Source organism: Pristiophorus japonicus, chromosome 5, assembly GCF_044704955.1.
Source record: "Pristiophorus japonicus isolate sPriJap1 chromosome 5, sPriJap1.hap1, whole genome shotgun sequence".
NCBI classification, from domain to species: domain Eukaryota; kingdom Metazoa; phylum Chordata; class Chondrichthyes; family Pristiophoridae; genus Pristiophorus; species Pristiophorus japonicus.
Genome location: NC_091981.1, coordinates 93,754,884 through 93,776,514, shown reverse-complemented (window position 1 = coordinate 93,776,514; position 21,631 = coordinate 93,754,884).

Here is a 21,631-nt window from a genome sequence, read left to right as displayed (position 1 = left end):
ATATTATACTGAGCACGAATTAAAGCTAGCCTGCTCCTCTTAAAGAGGAGATGCATTGTGGCTGGTGGTGGTGCTGAGATCATTGTGAATATTGTGCTGTAGAAGAATCCAACTTTGGCTGACCATGGGAGAAAGCTTGTACCAAGGTTTTTGGACACTGCACTGGAGGTCTTGGTGAAAAAGGTGGAAAGAAGGAGAGATTCCCTTTACCCTTGGGGGGGGGGGGGCGGTGGCAGAGGTACTCCAGACACATGCTCAGAAGGCAGTGGCAAGCGATAGTGGCATAGGTCAATGACAGGAGTGTAGCCCCAAGGACCTGGATGAATGTAATGTCTGTAGTAAACAGTGTCACACGAAGAACTGTTAAACTGTTGAATGACTGCAGTATTTGGCAAGTACAAAACAACGTGTTCAGTTGCTCTTGCATTATTAATAGTTGGAAATAGAAGCAAGAAATGCAAAAGAAATGCAGAGGTATTCTGTATATAAAAAATATTGTTAGCATTCTACAAAAATGGTGCAGTGGTTATTTAATACACAGATAATTATTGTCAGCTGTGGCTCAGTGGGTAGCACTCTCGCCTCTGAGTCAGAAAGTTGTGGGTTCAAGTCTCACTCCAGGGACTTGAGCACAAAAATCTAGGCTGACACTCCAGTGCAGTGCTGAGGGAGTGCTGCATTATTGGAGGTGCAGTCTTTCGGATGAGACATTAAACCGAGGCCCCGTCTGATTTTCCATGTCACTATTTCGAAGAAGAGTGCCATAACAGTGGCAAATGGAATTCAATCCGGATAAGTGTGGGGTAATGCATTTGGGGAGGTCTAACAAGGCAAGGAAAAATACACATTAAATGGTACGACACTGAAAAGTGTAGAGGAACAAAGGGACCTTGGAGTGCAGGTTCACAGAGCCCTGAAGGTAGCAGACCAGGTAGATAAGGTGGTTAAGAAGGCATATATGGAATACTTGCCTTTATTAGTCGAGGCATGGATTACAAGAGCAAGGAGGTTCTGCTTGAACTATATAAAACACTGGTTAGGCGGCAGCTGGAGTACTGTTTGCAGTTCTGGTCACCACATTACAGGAAAGATGTGATTGCACTGAAATGGTGCAGAGGAGATTTACGAGAATGTTGCCTGGACTGGAGAATTTTGGCTATGAGGAAAGATTGGAGATGCATAAAATTATGAAAACAGATAGAGTGGATAGGAAGGACCTGTTTCCCTTGGCAGAGGGGTCAACAACCAGGGGGCTTAGATTTAAAGTAATTGGGAGGAGGTTTAGAGGAGATAGGAGGGGAAATTTTTTCACCCAGAGGGTGGTGGGGGTCTGGAACTCACTGCATGAAAGGATGCTGGAGGCAGAAACCCACGCCACATTTAAAAAAATACTTGGATGTTCACTTGAAGTGCACTAACCTACAAGGCTAAGAACCAAGAGCTGGAAAGTGGGATTTGGCTGGATAGCTCTTGGTCGGCCGGCATGGACAAGATGGCCAAAATGGCTTCCTTCTGTGCTGCAAATTTCTAGATTCTATGAAGAGCAGGGGAGTTATCCCTGGTGTCCTGGCCAATATTTATCCCTCAATCAACATAACAAAAACAGATTATCTGGTCATTATCACATTGCTGTTTGTGGGAGCTTGTTTGTGCACAAATTGGCTGCCGTGTTTCCCACATTGCAACAGTGACTATACTCCAAAAGTGCTTCATTGGCTGTTAAGCGCTTTGAGACGTCCAGTGGTCCTGAAAGATGCTATACAAATGCAAGTCTTTCTTTCTTTTCAATGCAGGAAGAAGTTTACTGAACTCACACAGGTTATCAAAGTCAGTGAATGCATCTTCAAATGCCTTCTCTTACCAACTGCACCACTAGCTTTATCCGTTGCTCAATTCACTACTCCCCCATCACTCACCCACCAACAATATCCACCAATCAGGACTCATACCTAATATTCATATGCTTTAACTCACCCTCACACACTTAGCACTGTTGCAATCCTCACACCCACATCTCAAAGCTTACACACACTGACAGCTATTCAATCATGATAGCCACATCACCCAAACATATTACACGACACTCACTGACTCACTTCCCTCTTTCTTCAGGAGAAGGTGGCACACAACAGGAGGCAGCAGGAATTAATGGTAATGGAGAGGCATGCCTGCATGTTTTAACTCCAATGGAGGAGACAGTGCTGGCTGTGGTCACTGGCGGGGCTGAACCAATTGAAGATGAGGGTATTCGCATACCTAATCCTCCTTCTTTCATCCCACTTCGCCCTCATCTCTCAATCTATTCTGATTTACAGATGGTATGATCATGCACTTCTTACTTTTTACTCTCCCCGCACCCCAACCCAACCCTTATCCATTTTCATTTCAAATATACAAGAAACGGAATCTGCCCAGGCACTGGAGGAAGAGCAAGAAGAAAGTGAAGATGAGGAGACACTGTCACTCGATTTCACTGTTGCAGCCTGTGACACAGATACTGACACTGCATGTAAATTAGAGGATAGGATAGAGGTGGGATCTACACATGGTGAGACACCGGGCACAAGTGCATTGGTGACACCTTGCCTGAGGGCACATGCAAGTTGCTTCTCCCTCTTCTAGCAGCTTGTCCTGCTCTGCCTGGCCTCTGTTCATTCTCCTAGTCATGCTCAATGTCAAGAGGAAGCCCTGCTAGGCCACCCATGTTTAAAGCAACTGGTTTGTGCACAAGCCTTTAAATTACCAAAAAGTACTTCAGCACTAGCCAGACCACTTCTTGTAGACTATTGAAACTTTAAACAGGTATGGAAAACCTCCAAGGTTCACTACGTTGATTCCGGAGATGAGGGGTTGACTTATGAGGATAGGTTGAGTAGGTTGGGCCTCTACTCATTGGAATTCAGAAGAATGAGAGGTGATCTTATTGAAACATAAGATAATGAGGGGGCTCGACAGGGTGGATGCAGAGAGGATATTTCCACTCGTAGGGGAAACTAAAACTATGGGACATGGTCTTAGAATAAGGGGCCACCCATTTAAAACTGAGATGAGGAGACATTTATTCTCTCAGAGGGTTGTAAATCTATGGAATTCTCGGCCCCAGAGAGCTGTGGAGGCTGGGTCATTGAATATAATTAAGGTGGTGCTAGACAGATTTTTGAGCGATAAGGGAGTAAAGGGTTATGGGGAGCGGGCAGGGAAGTGGAGCTGAGTCCATGATCAGATCAGCCATGATCTTATTGAATGGCAGAGCAGGCTCGAGGGGACAAATAGCCTACTTCTGCTCCTATTTCTTATGTTCTTATGTTTTTAAATGTGTGGAATTGCAGCAACAGCCAGTGGAAATAATCCTGCAACCAACCTGCAAGTAGTTGATGATCCTTTTAAGTAGTGCTGTGGGGGGTGCATCATGTCGTTTAATGTCATGTTCAACTGTGTGAGTTTAAGAGAGGGCATAGGCTGGAGCATGGAGCTTCAAAATGGCAGCGCTGGTGGCAAATCAGCATTGCACATTGATTGACATCATGATCTGCCTGGTCTGCATGCTGCCGGCAATCATTAGATAAACATCTACTATATAGCAGAAATATGGTGTTGAGATAGAGGATCAGCCATGATCATATTGAATGGCGATGCAGACTCGAAGGGCCAAATGGCCTACTACTGCTTCTATTTTCTATGTTTCTATCTTTCCCCATGTCCTCATCTTTCACCCCACCAGCCTCCACGTTCAACGGATCATCCTCCGTCATTTCTGAGACCTCCAGCGTGATCACACCACCAAACATATCTTCCCCTCCCCTCCCCTCTCAGCATTCCGAAAGTACTGCTCCCTCTGCGACACCCTGGTCCACTCCTCAATCACCCCTAGCAGCCCCTCCCCTTCCCACGGCACCTTCCCATGCAAGTGCAGGAGTTGCCCTTTTAGAACATAAGAACATAAGAAATAGGAACAGGAGTAGCCATACAGCCCCTCGAGCCTGCTCCGCCATTCAATAAGATCATGGCTGATCTGATCATGAACTCAGCTCCACTTCCCTGCCCGATCCACATAACCCTTTTCCTCTCTCATTTAAGAAACTGTCTATTTTTGTCTTAAATTTATTCAATGACCCAGCTTCCACAGCTCTCTGAGGCAGCGAATTCCACAGATTTACAACCCTCTGAGAGAAGAAATTTCTCCTCATCTCTGTTTTAAATGGGCGGCCCCTTATTTTAAGATCAAGTCCTCTAGTTCTAGTCTCCCCCATCAGTGGAAACATCCACTCTGCATCCACCTTGTCAAGCCCTCTCATAATTTTATACGTTTCGATAAGATCACCTCTCATTCTTCTGAATTCCAATGAGTAGAGGCCCAACCTACTCAACCTTTCCTCATAAGTCAACCCCCTCATCTCCGGAATCAACTTGGTGAACCTTCTCTGAACTGCCTCCAAAGCAAGTATATCCTTTCGTAAATATGGAAACCAAATCTGCACACAGTATTCCAGGTGTAGCCTCACCAATACCTTATATAGCTGTAGCAAGACTTCCCTGCTTTTATGCTCCATCTCCTTTGCAATAAAGGCCAAGATACCATTGACCTTCCTGATCACTTGCTGTACCTGCATACTATCCTTTTATGTTTCACGCACAAGTACTCCCAGGTCCCGCTGTACTGCGGCACTTTGCAAACTTTCTCCATTTAAATAATAACTTGCTCTTTGATTTTTTTCTGCAAAAGTGCATGACCTCACACTTTCCAACATTATATTCCATCTGTCAAATTTTTGCCCATTCACTTAGCCTGTCTATGTCTTTTTGCAGATTTTTTATGTCCTCCTCACACATTGCTTTTCCTCCCATCTTTGTATCGTCAGCAAACTTGGCTACGTTCCACTCAGTCCCTTCTTCCAAGTCGTTAATATAGATTGTAAATAGTTGGGGTCCCAGCACTGATCCCTGCGGCACCCCACTAGTTACTGGTTGTCAACCAAAGAATGAATCATTTATCCCGACTCTCTGTTCTCTGTTAGTTAGCCAATCCTCTATCCATGCTAATATATTACCCCCAACCCTGTGAACTTTTATCTTGTGCAGTAACCTTTTATGTGGCACCTTGTCAAATGCCTTCTGGAAGTCCAAATACATCACATCCATTGGCTTCCCTTTATCCACCCTGTTCGTTACATCCTTGAAGAACTCCAGCAAATTTGTCAAACATGACTTCCCCTTCATAAATCCATACTTACTCCCTTCCCACTGTCCAGGGCCCCAAACATTCCTTCCAGGTGAAATAGTGATTTACTTGTACTTCTTTCAATTTAATATACTGTATTCGCTGCTCACGATGTGGTCTCCTCTACATTGGGGAGATCAAACACAGATTGGGTGATCGCTTTGCAGAACACCTCTGTCAGTTCGTAAACGTGACCTTGAGTGTCCGGTCACCGGTCACTTTAATTCTCCACTGCGCTGTCACTCTGATCTCTCCACCCTCGGCCTCTTATACTGTTCCAATGAAGCTCAAAGTAAGCTCGAGGAACAGCAGCTCATCTTTCGTTTAGGCACTTTACAACCTTCTGGACTCAAGAGCGAGTTCAACAATTTGAAACCATAACCTCTGCCCCTATTTTTTTTATTATTTTTCTGTTTTTTTCTCTTTCCCACGGCAGCTGTTGATGATTCTGTCATCTCCATTTATACCCTATCTAGAGTCACCTTTTGTTTCTTAACTTGTCCCATTACCATCTCCTTTTGCCTTGCACCATCATCCCTTTTGTCCCTTAATCTCTTCTGCCTTCCACCCTATCACATACCTTCCCTTTGTTCTTTGCTCCCCTTTCCCTGCCCCTGCACTTGCTTAAAACCTGTTACAGCTCTAACTTTTTCCAGTTCTGACGAAGGGTCATCGACCTGAAATGTTAACTCTGTTTCCTCTCTCCACAGATGCTGCCTGACGTGCTGAGTATTTCCAGCATTTTTTATTTTTATTTCAGATTCCAGCATCTGCAGTATTTTACTTTTTCATTGGAATAATATAACAACGAAGACAGATTGAAAAAAATGGGGCTTTTTTCATTTGTACAGGAAAGGATAAGGGGGACGTAATTAATGTTTTCAATGTTGTGAAATGTTTTGAGAGAGTAAATAGTGAAAGATTGTTTCCATTGGTTGGTGAGTTGGTAACAAAAGGGGCATTAACTGATGATTGTCAGAAATGAGAAGAATTTTATTAAGACAGAGCGTGATTGGACTGTGGAATGATTTACTCCAAGTGGCTATTGCAGCTATTGAAGCAGAGACTATAAATCATTTAAAATTGAATAGGTATTTGAAAAAGAAGAATATAAAAGAATACAGGGAAAGGATAGAGAAATGGGATTAAAGTAAATAGCTTCACTTGAAGAGCTAGCACTGTACAGGCATGATAAGTCAAATAGCCCCCTTCTGTGCTGTATTTTGTATGATTCTAGTAATAGCATCAATGAGGCTGCAATGGACGATTTCCAGAACTAATCCCTTAATAAAGTTGTATTTTGTGGTGATACACTACTGTGTGTTATGAGGAAAATGTCATGGTAAAACGATGGCCCTGAATTTGTAGTTGGAAGCTTCCCACGGGCAAATGCCTCCGATCCGCAAATAAAATGCCCACGTACCTGGTGGTCCTGGAGGTCGGGAGATTCGTGGTCCTGGGCCTCTCCAGGTACCCGGGGATAGAGGCCCACCTATCTCAGATATCGCAAGCACCCCTGAGATCACGTGGGCCGGCCCAACCAATAAAAGAAGGGAGTCCCATTCATGCTTGTGGGTGTTCCGTATGTACGGAATTCCCATAAGCATGAATGGGAATACTCCCAAAAATACATCTACATATCAAATACATTTTAAAAAACCATTGCATATTTAAAAAGAATTAAAATGCCATTTAAGTAAATATTTAAAACAAAAATTTTATTTAAATTTTTTTTATTGTTTTAAAGGGGCTAAAAATAAACTTACCTTATTGTACAGATTTTTTATTGTATAAATGATTGATAAAAAATGTTTTATGTTTTATAAAACTCTTACACTGGTAAAAACAGGACTTATGCCTGCTTTTATCAGGCATAAGAATGTCACGGGCATTCACTGAGCAGAAGTTGGGCAAATAGCCCAACTCTCCGCCCGCTGATGCCCTTTTCCTGGGGATGCGTCAGATCTGTCAAGTAGATTTTTTGACAGATTGCAAGTTCCGGTTTTTCACGCATGCACTTCGCGTGTGAAAACCTGGAACTTGTGCGGCCCTTACGAGCATGTGCGCACCTCACACGCACCAGTAGGGTCCGCAAATTACAGCCTGATGTCGTTATTAACAATGTACCATCAAAAGTGCTTTCAGATGTCAGCCTTGGCTCAGTGGTAGCACACTTGCCTCTGAGTCAAAAAGTCATGGGTTCAAGACTTGAGCACATAATCCAGGCTGCAACTTTATTTCAGTACTGACGGAATGCTGCACCGTTGGAAGTGTAGCCGTTTGGATGAGATGTTAAACTGGGTCTCTGTCTGCCCTCTCAGGTGGATATATAAGATTCCATGGCACTATTTAAAGAAGGGCATGGGCTTCTTGCAAAGTCCTGGCCAACATTTATCATTATTGTTTGTGGGACCATGCTGTGTGCAAATTGCCTGCTGCATCTCCCTTCAGCAATTGCACTTCAAAAGCACGTCATTGGCTATAAAGCAGTTTGGGATATCCTGATGATGTGAAAGGCACTATATGAATGCAATTTCTTTCTTAATTGTCAGAAAATCATGCCCAGTGTGTTTAGAGATTATTTATGAACCAGATATTCTTCAATAATTCACTTTCCATATATAGTTTGTATGTATCTATCAGGTTGTTAAAGTCCTGACAATTATCAAAAAGGCGAAGGGATTGTATTACTCATTGCTGTAAACTGCAAATATTCCACTATTAAATGGGCCTCTTTCCAGATTCTTCAGAAGTTCTAGTAATGCCCATCATGGATTTGTACAGCTCGTAGAAAAAGTATGAAGCAAACTTTTTGTTTTGAAAAGAGCTGTAAGTCATTTTCATCAGGGTAATTTCACTGGTAAATGACACAATGATGATTAATTAAAAACAATTCTATCCCATTTTTTCCTTCCTTAACACCTGATATTGTTGACTTCTTTATAGAAGTATTAATCACAGATAGCTTTTGCCCTTGCCCAAAAGGCCATTGTTTATGTGTGAGCCATAACAGTGAGTATCATCAGGCTTTGTGAAGTAAATCACAGCTAAACCCAAACCCAAGTGTCCATATGTACATTTCCAGCAAAGTTTGTGAGCTAGTGAGCAGGAGCAAGAAGCTTTCTCAAACTCAGGGTTATTGAGACCAATTAAATTTCCTCTAATGCTACTGCATGATGCATTTTCATAAGATTTAGATAAATTGTTGTGTTTTAGGTGAATTGATTTTGGCTTATTTACAGTATTTATTCATGACGACATTATCTCTTTAAGAACAGTCTTCATTTCTCGCAGACCTTGATGAATAAATCCTTTCCAACACCTTGACTGGATGATTGTCACAATGATAGGAACATGAAAACTATGTGGCAAATTATTTAAAACTATGAAAGCTAAGTTAAACAATTTTAAATCCAGTTTTGACGCCTTAAACAATCAGAAATCAGCAGCTGTCATCACATCTTCTTTTCCCTTTGATACAGTCCATCAGTCAGGCATACATGCCCCTGAAGTAAATCCAGAAACAAACCAAAATAAAAGAACAACATCCAAGACTGGACATAGAAACATAGAAACATAGAAAATAGGTGTAGGAGTAGGCCATTCGGCCCTTCGAGCCTGCACCACCATTCAATATGATCATGGCTGATCATGCACTTCAGTACCCCATTCCTGATTTCTCTCCATACCCCTGATCCCTTTAGCTGAAAGGGCCACATCTAACTCCCTTTTGAATATATCTAATGAACTAGCCTCAACAACTTTCTGTGGTAGAGAATTCCACATGCTCACAACTCTCTGAGTGAAGAAGTTTTTCCTCATCTCGATCCTAAATGGCTTACCCATTATCCTTAGACTGTGACCCCTGGTTTTGGGCTTCCCCAACATCACAGAAACATAGAAACACTGAAAGTAGATACAGGAGTAGGCCATTCAGCCCTTCAAGCCTGCACCACCATTCAATATGATCATGGCTGATCATTCATCTCAGTACTCCATTCCTGCTTTCTCTCCATACCCCTTGATCCCTTTAGCCGCAAGGGCCACATCTAACTCCCTTTTGAATATATCTAACGAACTGGCCTCAACAACTTTCTGTGGTGGAGAATTCCACAGGTTCACAATTCTCTGAGTGAAGAAGTTTCTCCTCATCTCGGTCCTAAATGGCTTACCCCTTATCCTTAGACTGTGACCCCTGGTTCTGGACTTCCCCAACATCGGGAACATTCTTCCTTCATCTAACCTGTCCAATCCCGTCAGAATTTTATATGTTTCTATGAGAGCCCCTCTCATTCTTCTAAATTCCTTAGAATATAAGCCTAGTCGATCCAATCTTTCTTCATATGTCAGTCCTGCCATCCCAGGAATCAGCCTCTTGAACCTTCGCTGCACTCCCTCAATAGCAAGAATGTTCTTCCTCAGATTTGGAAACCAAAACTGTACACAATATTCAAAGTGTGACCTCCCCAAGGCCCTGTACAAATGCAATAAGACCTCCCTGCTCCTATTCTTAAATCCTCTCGTTATGAAGGCCAACATGCCAATTGCCTTCTTCACCGTCTGCTATACCTGTATGCCAACTTTCAATGACTGATGTACCATGACACCCAAGTCTTGTTCCACCTCCCCTTTTAATAATCTGTCACCATTCAGATAATAATCTGCCTTCCTGTTTTTACCACCAAAGTGGATAACCTCACATTTATCTACATTATACCACATCTGCCATGTATTTGCCCACTCACCTAACTTGTCCAAGTCACCCTGCAGCCTCTTAGCATCCTCCTCACAGCTCACACTGCCACCCAGCTTAGTATCATCTGCAAACTTGGAGATATTACATTCAATTCCTTCGTCTAAATCATTAATTTATATTGCAAATAGCTGGAGTCCCAGCACTGAACCTTGCGGTACCCCACTAGTCACTGCCTGAAAAGGACCCATTTATGCCAACTCTTTGCTTCCTGTCTGCCAACCAGTTCTCTATCCACGTCAATACATTACCCCCAATACCATGTGCTTTAATTTTGCACACTAATCTCTTGTGTGGGACCTTGTCAAAAGCCTTTTGAAAGTCCAAATACACCACCTCCACTAATTCTCCCTTGTCCACTCTACTAGTTACATCCTCAAAAAATTCTAGAAGATTTGTCAAGCATGATTTCCCTTTCATAAATCCATGCTGACTTGGACCGATCCTGCTTTCCAAATGTGCTGCTATTACATCTTTAATAATTAATTCCAACATTTTCCCCACTACCGATGTCAGGCTAACCGGTCTATAATTCCCTGTTTTCTCTCTCCCTCCTTTTTTAAAAAGTGAGGTTACATTAGCTATCCTCCAATCCATAGGAACTGATCCAGAGTTCTATAGAATGTTGGAAAATGACCACCAATGCATCCACTATTTCTAGGGCCATTTCCCTAAGTACTCTGGGATGCAGACTATCAGGCCCTGGGGATTATCGGCCTTCAGTCGCATCAATTTCCCTAACACAATTTCCTGAATAATAAGGACTTTGTTCAGTTCCTCCTTCTCGCTAGATGCTCGGTTCCCTAGTATTTCCAAAAGGTTATTTGTGTCTTCCTTAGTGAAGACAGAACCAAAGTATGTTCAATTGGTCTGCCATTTCTTTGTTCCCCATGATAAATTCACCTGATTCTGACTGTAAGCGACCCACATTTGTCTTCACTAATCTTTTTCTCTTCACATATCTGTAGAAGCTTTTGCAGTCAGTTTTTATGTTCCCTGCAAGCTTCCTCTCATGACAATAATGTTCCTGTACTTTCATTCACTGTGTGGTTAATAGAGCAGAAATAAAGCTCTACTTTCCAAGATGTTGGAATGTAAGTTGTAGCTGATCTTATAATCCAATAGTTCAGCAACTTGTTAACGTGATGAAGCCGCTTTGTAAAGTCACTTACAAATGAGCAGCAAGCTGACTTTAGCCAAATTATCCCATTTTGCAGAAAATTATATTCATGTTGTATGAAAACTGGTTTGGGAAGAAAACTACTCTGATAGTCATGGAGATAATTAATTTTGCTGACTTTTTTTTCAGAGGATCACAATAAGCAGTTTAAAAGGGCAAAAGGTTAGAGTTTGGAGGAGTTCTTGGGCTGTGGAATAAATCTATTTATTGACAAGTCATGTTTTTACAGGATGACAATAGTTCTTTAACCAAATCCTGATTGAACATGGTTTAGGATACATTTGTACTTTAGTGAAAAGGGATTTGCATTGATGCTGAAGTTACAGTATAAATGCAGTCTGAAATCAACATCAGGACTGTTCCTGACATCAGAGGAAGATGAATGAAAATCCCTGCAGGAGGGAGTCTCACTTTGCTTCACTTAGGAGTTAATTTTGTCTTTGGTACCCAATTTACACTCCAACAATGTATAATATAATTAGAAAAGTTGGAGAATTAGCATCAGGCAGTAATGCTTTAGTCTGCACGCAAAATTTGTGCTCACTCCTCAAAGAAATGATTGGAGTCTTAATTCAAGGGGGCAAAATGCCCCTTTTTATAGCCCCGTTAGTGCCTCCAGGGGGCGCTAATGGGGCAGAGAAGACTTTTTGCCTGGGGGAGGGGAACGCTACCACCTCCCGGGAAATTGCCTGGGAGTTTGTGGAGGCGCTGCCAAGGCAGCATCATGCCATGCGGTTAGCACCCCGGCCACCGCGCAACCGGCAATGATGTCATCGGCGTATGCGTCAACCCCCTTGGTGCCTGTCGGCCGCGAATCTGGCCGACATCCACTCTCGGCGCGCTCCTTAAAGGGGAGGATGCCAGCACCCCAGGCTGTCATCATTTTTTGATTGCCGACTCTCAGGTCGGCTCTATGATGGTGGCCCTCGTGTGGTCCAGGCCGCCACAATACAGCCCGGCACACCATTTTGGGTGCTGGGCTGCAGGCCCGGTGACATGCTGCCATGGTAGCCTAGTGGAGGCTATCAGAGGCCTTGCAGAGTGAGCAGCGGCCCTCCCATTTAAACGAAGGGGAGAGACGTTGAAGCACGTCTGTGTAGCGCTTCCCTCACTCACCCAGTAGAGCCCAGGTAAACGCCTCCAAAGAATGTGGAGCGCACGAGACTGCGCTCTGCTTCCTTTGAGGGGCATTAAATCGAATTCAGTGGTGGGGGCGGGCCTTCTGTGCTGGGCGCAGAAAGTTTCAGCCCCAGATTGTTACCGCCTCCAATCGCGGCGCAGGGCAATTTTGCCCCCCAAGCTCATTGGCGTTACACTCAAAGGGTGAATCAATAGCAGGTGCAGTCTAATCATGATTGCCACAGGCCTTTGAACCTCATTATTAGCATTGTTGGCTGTGCAGTTGCCTCAGAAACAACAGCGGGTCAAGGAGAACGAGCCAGAGAACTGAAGCAGATGTACTCATGGCAGATCCACACCCCAGGGAGAGAGCCCGCAAATTCTGTGATCAAGCATTGGAAGTGTTGGCGTTCACTGTGGAGAGATGGAGGACGGTGCTCTTCCTGAAAAAGGGCAGGAGGCCCTCGCTGCAAGTCTTCGGCACCATGTGGAGGGAGGCAGCGCAGCATGTCTTGGGCAGCACTGTGGTCCCCAGACTCCACACACAGTGCAGAAAGAAATTTATCGACCTCACTCAGGTGGTCAGGGTGAGTGACTGCTTCTACAAATGCTATGTACCACCATCTGAACCACAGTCTTCATACACTGCCCAAAGCACCACACTCCCAGCACCCACCCACTAACAATCTCTACCTACCAAGACTCACATCCACATCTCACACCTTGAATACACTGACAGCTATTCAACAATGGCAGGCACATCACCCAAACACATTGCTCCACACTCACACACTTTCCTTTCTCTTGCAGGCCAAGTTGGCTCACAACAGGAGGGAGAAGGAGCGCACAGGTGGGGGACAAGTCGACACCCAACCACTGTCTGCGCTGGAAAATAGAATGTTGCAGATTATTGGGCGGCAGGTGGTGGATGCCATGCCCAGCGATAACGTTGACCCCCTTGGGGACAACAATCGTATATTCATCCCTACTCTTTCTTCTCACGAGCCACTTCCCCCTCACCCCACAAGCATTTCGACCTTTCCAACTAATCATGCTGTATGCATGCTTTTCTCCCTTCCTGCCCCCCCTCCCTTCATCTGAACCTGACTCTTGTGCCTTTATGCTTTCAGATAATGAGCAAGCACCTGAGGTGCCTGTCCCTGAGGACACCATAGAGTGAGGCGAGAGAAGAGGAGGAGGAAGAACACACCGCGTCACTGCATGTCTCACCCGCAGGCACCAGCTCTGACACAACATGTTCTTTAGAGGCTAGTATAGTAGCGGGATCTGCACAGGGTGAGGCACTGGGGATGATTGGGCTGTAGCAAGGCCAGGGGTATAGGGTAGCTCAGGGGCCAGCTCCCGGAGGGCAAGTTCATGCGCAAGTTCTGCTGCACAGGACTCAGATGAGGGCCTCGATGGGTTGGCCTTTAGAAGAAGGGAGATGGCCATACACACGGAGATGATAGGTGCAATGGCAAGGGTGCCTGAGAGCCTCTTGGCAATGATAAGGAGCGTGGAGGAGTCTGTCTCCAACATTGCACAAGGCTCTGCACACACCATGGAGCCCATCATTTCCAGTCTGCAAAGGATGGTAGCCTCCCAGAGAAACAGTAGCTATACCGTTGGACAGAATATTAATCACAAAATAGTAGGAGCTTGTAACAAAGGTAATGCAATAATTGTGGGGGACTTTAATCGTCATATAGACAGAATAAATCAAATTGGTAAAGGTAGTCTGGAGGGTGAGTTCATGGAATGCATTCGGGGCAATTTCCTAGAACAATACGTCATGGAACCAACCAGGGAACAGGCTATTTTAGATCTTGTATTGTGTAATGAGGCAGGGTTAATTAGCAATCTCATTGTAAAGGACCCTCTGGGGCAGAATGATCATAATACGATAGAATTTCACATTACGTCTGAGAGTGACTTGCCGAATTCCAAAACTAGAGTCTTAAACTTAAATAAAGCCAATTCCAAAGATATGAAGGGCGAGTTGGCTAAGGTAGATAGTAAAAATAGATTAAAAGGTATGGCAGTAGATAAGCTGTGGCTAGCATTAAACAAATATTTCATAATTTTCAACAAAAATACATTCCATTGAGAAACAAAAACTCCACAGGAAAAGTGATCCATCCGTGACTAACTAAAGAAGTTAAGGATAGCATTAGATTGAAAGAAGAAGCTTGTAACGTTGCAACGAATAGTAATAAGCCTGAAGATTGGGAGAGTTTCAGAAACCAGCAAAGGATGACCAAAAAATTGATTAAAAGGGAAAAAATAGACTGTGAGAGAAAATTAGCAACAAGTATAAAAACAGATTGTAAGAGCTTCTACAAGAATATAAAAAGGAAGAAAGTAGCAAAAGTAACCATTGATTCCTCAGAGAATGAGGCAGGAGAAATTATTATGGGGAATAAGGAAATGACAGAAACATTAAACAAATATTTTGTATCTGTCTTCACAGTAGAAGCAAAAAGCATACCTAAAATGGCGGGGAACCAAGGGTTTAATGTGGGTGAGGAACTTAAAGTAATTAATATAATTAGAGAAAAAGTACTAGAGAAACTAAAAGCCAACAAATCTCCTGGACATGACGGCCTTCATCCTAGGGTTCTAAAAGAGGTGGCCGCAGAGATAGAGGATGCATTGGTTTTGATCTCTCAAAATTTCCTAGATTCCAGAACGGTCCCAGTGGATTGGAAGGTAGCAAATGTAACACCACTAGTCAAGAAAGGAGGGAGAGAGAAAATTGTGAACTACAGACCAGTTAGCCTGTAGTTGTTGGGAAAATGCTGGAATCCATTGTTAAGGAAGTGATATCAGGGCACTTAGAAAATCATAACAAGATTAGGCAGAGTCAACATGGTTTTATGAAGGGAAAATTGTGTTTGACAAATTTATTAAAGTTATTGAGGATGTAACAGCAGGGTAGATAAAGAGGAACCAATGGATGTGTTATATTTGGATTTTCAAAAGGCATTCGATATGGCTCAGAGACATGGACCACGTACAGGAGACAACTCAAGTCACTGAAGAAATACCACCAACGATGTCTCCGCAAGATCCTACAAATCCCCTGGGAGAACAGATGCACCAACATTAGAGTCCTTAACCAGACCAACATTCCCAACATTGAAGCACTGACCACATTTGATCAGCTCCGCTGGGCAGGCCACATTGTCCACATGCCAGACACGAGACTCCCAAAGCAAGCGCTCTAGTTGGAACTCCTTCACGGCAAATGAGCCAATGATGGGCAGAGGAAACGTTACAAGGACACCCTCAAAGCCTCCTTGATAAAGTGCAACATCCCCACGGACACTTGGGAGTCCCTGGCCAAAGACCGCCCTAAGTGGAGGAAGTGCATCCAGGAGGGCGCTGAGCACCTCGAGTCTCATCAGAGAGAGCATGCAGAAATCAAGCGCAGGCAGCGGAAAGAGTGTGCGGCAAACCTGTCCCACCCTCCCTTACACTCAACGACTATCTGTCCCACCTGTGACAGGGACTGTGACTCTCCTTTTGGACTGTTCAGCCACCTAAGGACTCATTTTAAGAGTGGAAGCAAGTCTTCCTCAATTCCGAGGGACTGCCTATGATGATGCCTAAAAGGTTATTACACAAGATAGGGATCATGGGATTGAAAGTAATGTATTAGCATGGATAGAGGATTGGTTAATGGACAGAAAACAGAGAGTAGGGATAAACGGGTCTTTTTCGGGTTGGCAGGCTGTAACTAGTAGGTTGCTGCAAGGATCAGTCCTGGGGCCTCGGCTATTTACAATCTATATTAATGACCTAGATGAAGGAACCGAGTGTAATGTATCCAAGTTTGCTGATGATACAAAGCTAGGTGGGACAGTAAGCTGTGAGGAGAACACAAAGCGCCTGCAAAGGAATATAGATAGACTAGTGAGTGGGCAATTAGGTGGCAGATGGAGTACAATGTAGGGAAATGTGAGGTTATTCATTTCAGCAGGAAGAATAGAAAAACATAGGGGCCGAAATTCAGCTCCCCAATAAGGCCCGTTATCGTCCGTTTGTGGCGGCTATGCGGCAGAGTCGAGCGGCTGCAGATTTCTGGATGAATGGCCCCCGCAAACTAAATTTAGCTCGGGGGTTTTTCTGCCGGCCCCAGCTTCCACCCTGCTGCTGCCAAACGGCTGTGCGTGTGTCAACAGTGCACACAGCGTTAGGACCCCCCACCGTCTGCAGAATTTAGCGAGAAAAATCTTATTGCCGCCGAGCGGTGCCCCCGACAGCTTTTTCTGTCGGTGACCTTTGTCATGTATCTTACATTATTATATATAACTGTATCCTAACATGCTATACATGACTGTAATAAGATATGACCTGTAACCCACCAGCATACCTTACCACCAGGGGTGCACTTGCAAGAGACAGCTATATAAGGGCAGGTCTCAGGCAAGTGCAGCATTCCAGAGCTGTGAAATAAAGGTGCAGGTCCAGAGTGACATTGACTTCACTACATGCCTCGTGTGAATCTGCACTGAGGGGACAGGACTTTACAGTGGCGACGAGTTACGGGATTGCAGAATCCACAGAATGGCGAACAACGGATCAGATGAAAAGTACAATGCTGGAGACAATTGGGAGGACTTTATAGAAAGGCTCCAGCAAAGCTTTGTAACCAAAGACTGGTTAGGAGACAACAAAGCAGACAAGAGAAGAGCCCATCTCTTGACCAGCTGTGGCTCGAAAACATACGCTTTAATAAAGGATCTGCTGGCACCCGAGAAACCAGCAAGCAAATCGTTTGAAGAATTGAGCACACTGGTAAGAGACCACCTGAAGCCAGCGAGCAGCCTACACATGGCCAGACACAGGTTTAACAACTACAGACGCTGTGTGGGCCAGAGAATACCCGACTTCGTGGTGGAACTTCGGAGGTTGGCTAGTTTATGTGAGCTCTCCGATGAACTGAGGAGAGAAATGCTGAGAGACTTTTTCATTGAAGGAATAGGCCACAGGAACGGCATTTCACACCTCATCAACCCACAATTCGAGCAATCAACTACAAACTGAGAGAAGCTCAAGAGAGATCAGCCAGACGCAGCTCATTCTTTGCAAGCAGTCTGTGCTGGAGGTGTGGGGGTGGGCACTCGTCAAGGGGATGTCGATTTCAGCAGGCTGTTTGCAGGAACTATGAATATACAGGGCATTTCGTCCACATGTACAAAAAAACGACAGCTCGGCTGGTATACGAATCGGATGGGTCGGAAAGCGGACCAGATGACGGTGGGGACAGTAACCGGGACACCGATGCACAGCGGGTCAACACAATTAATGGCCGCTGCTCCTACAACAGGATGCCTCCTATGATGGTGAGGGTCCTACTCAACGGGATACCTGTCAAAATGGAGCTGGATACGGGAGCGAGTCAATCTCTCATGGGCGCTCAACAATTTGAACAACTGTGGCCGCATAAAAGAGACAGACCAAAACTCACAAGGGTCGACACCAAACTAAGGTCCTATACCAAAGAAATCGTACCAGTCCTCGGCAGCGCCATGCTCTCTGTCACACACAAAGGGACAGTGAACCGACTTCCCCTGTGGATTGTCCCTGGAGACCCCCCAGCACTGCTGGGGAGAAGCTGGCTGACAAAACTAAACTGGAAATGGGATGATGTCCATGCCACGTCATTAGAGGAACGGACCTCCTGCTCAACCGTTATAAAGCGATTTGAACATCTCTTTCAGCCATGTGTAGCCACTTTCAAAGGGGCCAAAGTCAAAATCTACATCACACAGGATGCTAGACCGGTCCATCACAAGGCCAGAGCTGTACCCTATGTGATGAGGGAAAAGATTGAACACGAACTAGACAGGCTTCGGCAGGAAGGCATTATATCACCTGTGGAATTTAGCGACTGGGCAAGTCCCATCGTCCCAGTCATGAAGCCTGATGGATCCGTACGAATCTATGGGGACTACAAATCTACCATAAGCAGAGTCTCCCTACAGGACCAGTACCTGCTGCCCAGAGCGGAGGACTTATTTGTCACATTGGCTGGAGGTAAACTTTTCTCAAAACTAGACCTCACATCTGCGTATATGACGCAAGAATTGACCGAGGAATCCAAGCTACTCACCACCATCAACACACATCGAGGCCTTTTCATGTGCAATCGATGCCCATTCAGCATCAGGTCGGCAGCTGCCATATTCCAGCGCAACATGGAGAGTCTGCTCAAGTCCATCCCAGGGACGGTTGTATTTCAAGACGACATACTTATCACGGGCAGGGACACCGAGTCCCATCTCCGTAATTTGGAGGAAGTACTAAAGCGGTTGGATCGGGTAGGCCTACGAGTCAAGAAATCCAAGTGCCTGTTTCTCGCACCTGAGGTTGAATTTTTGGGCAGAAGGATTGCCGCTGATGGAATCCGCCCAACAGAGTCCAAAACAGAAGCAATTTGCCTGGCACCCAGGCCCCGGAATGTCTCAGAACTGCGCGCCTTTCTCGGGCTACTCAATTACTTTGGGAACTTTATGCAGAACTTAAGCACGCTGCTGGAGCTTCTCCATGCGCTACTCAGGAAGGGGTGCGATTGGTTTTAGGGGTACGCCCAGGAACGCGCCTTCAATAAGGCACGCAACCTTCTGTGTTCCAACAGTGTTTTGACTTTCTTTGACCCAGGTAAAAAGCTAGTTCTCACATGTGATGCGACAGCGTATGGGGTTGGGTGCGTTTTGCAACATGTCAATAGTGCGGGCAAATTACAACCCATAGCTGATGCCTCCAGGTCACTTTCGCGGGCGGAGCGCGGGTACGGAATGATAGAGAAGGAGGCGCTCGCATGCGTGTACAGTGTCAAAAAGATGCACCAATACCTTTTCGGGGCCAAGTTCGCGTTAGAAACCGACCACAAGCCCCTCACGTCCCTCCTATCCGAGAGCAAGGCAATAAACGCCAACGCCTCGGTGCGAATTCAACGGTGGGCACTCATGCTGGCGTCCTACGACTATGCCATAAAGCACAGACCAGGCACAGACAACTGTGCCGACGCGCTCAGCAGGCTACCCCTGGCGACCACGGAAGGATCTGACGAACAGGACTGTGAAATAGTCATGGTAATCAACGCCTTTGAGTCCACAGGTTCACCCATGACGGCTCACCAAATCAGAGCCTGGATGGCCAGCGACCCCACGTTATCCTTAGTAAAAAAATGTGTCCTAACCGGTGACTGGGCAGAGGCTCGTGATGCCTGCTCCGAGGAATTAAAACCCTTTCACAGGCGCATGCATGAGCTGTCACTACAAGCAGACTGCCTGATGTAGTCATGCCTCTGCGAGGCAGAGAGGCATTTGTCTGGGAGCTCCACCACGAGCACCCAGGGATCATTCTCATGAAGGCCATAGCCAGATCCCACGTCTGGTGGCCTGGTATTGACGCGGACTTGGAGCTCTGCGTCCGAAGGTGCACCATTTGTGCCCAACTTAGCAAAGCCCCCAGGGAGGCTCCATTGAGCCCCTAGCCCTGACCTACCAAACCGTGGTCGTGGGTGCACGTAGACTATGCGGGCCCATTCATGGGCAAAATGTTCCTCGTAGTTGTAGATGCATTTTCAAAGTGGGTCGAATGCACCATTTTAAACTCGAGCACAACCTCCACCACTGTGGAGAGCCTTGCAACCATGATTGCAACGCACGGAATCCCTGACATATTGGTCAGTGACAATGGTCTGTGTTTCACCAGCGCAGAATTCCAAGATTTTATAATTGACCACGGCATAAATCACGTCAAGACGGCACCGTTCAAGCCGGCCTCCAACGGCCAGGTGGAGAGAGCAGTGCAAATCATTAAACAAGGCATGCTTAAATTCCAAGGTCCCACGCTGCAGGGTCGCCTGTCGCGACTGTTGCTGGCATGCAGATCTCGTTCGCACGCATTGACTGGGATGCCCCCCCGCGCAACTGTTGATGAAAAGGGCTTTAAAGACAAGGCTCTCATTAATCCTCCCAGACATGCATGAAATCATTGAGGCAAAGCGCCATAAGCTGACTGAGTACCATGACAGAAATTCGAGGGGGAGATGGAATGAGATAGGGGACAAAGTGTTTGTACTAAACTATGGCAGGGGTCCCAAATGGCTTGCAGGGACAGTAACGGGCAAGGAAGGAAACAGGCTACTGGTAGTACAAATGGACAATGGCAAAACCTGCCAGAGGCATGTAGACCAAGTCAAAAGCAGATTTACCAACAACACACTGCGGAACCAGAGGCAGACTACAATGTAGAACTCGCACCACACCTGGTGGACAGACAGAGGGAACAACCTGATGAAACGGCAATCCCAACAGACAACCCAGGCGAGTCAACAACAATCACACCAATCGAAACAGACAGCCCAGGCGAGATACCAGCTACCACACCCAAAGAAAAACAGACACCAAGGCAAACAACTGAACCACAACTCAGATGCTCCATGCGAGAGCATAGACCACCTGAGAGACTGAACCTATAAAGACAATAAGACCTTGGGGGAGGGTGATGTCATGTATTTTACATATTACATATAAAACTGTATCCTAACATGCTATACAAGACTGTAATAAGATATGACCTGTAACCACCAGCATACCTTACCACCAAGGGTGCACTTGCAAGAGAGAGGTATATAAGGAGAGGTCTCAGGCAAGTGTAGCATTCCAGAGCTGTAAAATAAAGGTGCAGGTCCAGAGTGACCTTGACTTCACTACATGCCTCGTGTGAATCTGTACTGAGGGGACAGGACTTTACAACCTTGTCTGCCCTGGCTGCACGCCGGCCATTAAAAGTGAGGGCCCAATGCCATGGCCGCCACTTTATTTTTTTTGTCGGCCGACTTCTATGTTAGCTAGACTATTGTGCCCCCAGGTTTGGCTGGGCCGCCATCAGGCAGCCCCTTCTTGGCCGAAACCCTCCCTGGTGGTCCTGTGTCCGATCGCGAATGATGGCCGATTCTCTCCCTTTTAACGGAGGCGAGATACGTGGTGACTCAGATGCGCAATGATGTCACCACTGCTCCGCTGCTGAGTGACAGCGGCAGATAATCTGTTCTGCCTCCATTTCCGCACCTCACCAGCATTTAATGCCACACTTCCGCCCCCTTTATGACTGACTTCCTGGCCGATGAAAAAAAATCAAAGAGGTGAATTTCGCAAAAGAGGGGACCTCTTCTGAAACGGCGGTAAAACTCTAAAAAGAGGTAGAAGCGCCAGCTCTCCGGCAGGATTAAATTGCGGCCTCATAATATTTTTTAAATGATGAGAAACTTTTAAATTTTGGTGTTCAGAGAGATTTGGGTGTCCTTGTGCAAGAAACACAGAAAGCTTGCAGGTACTGCAAATAA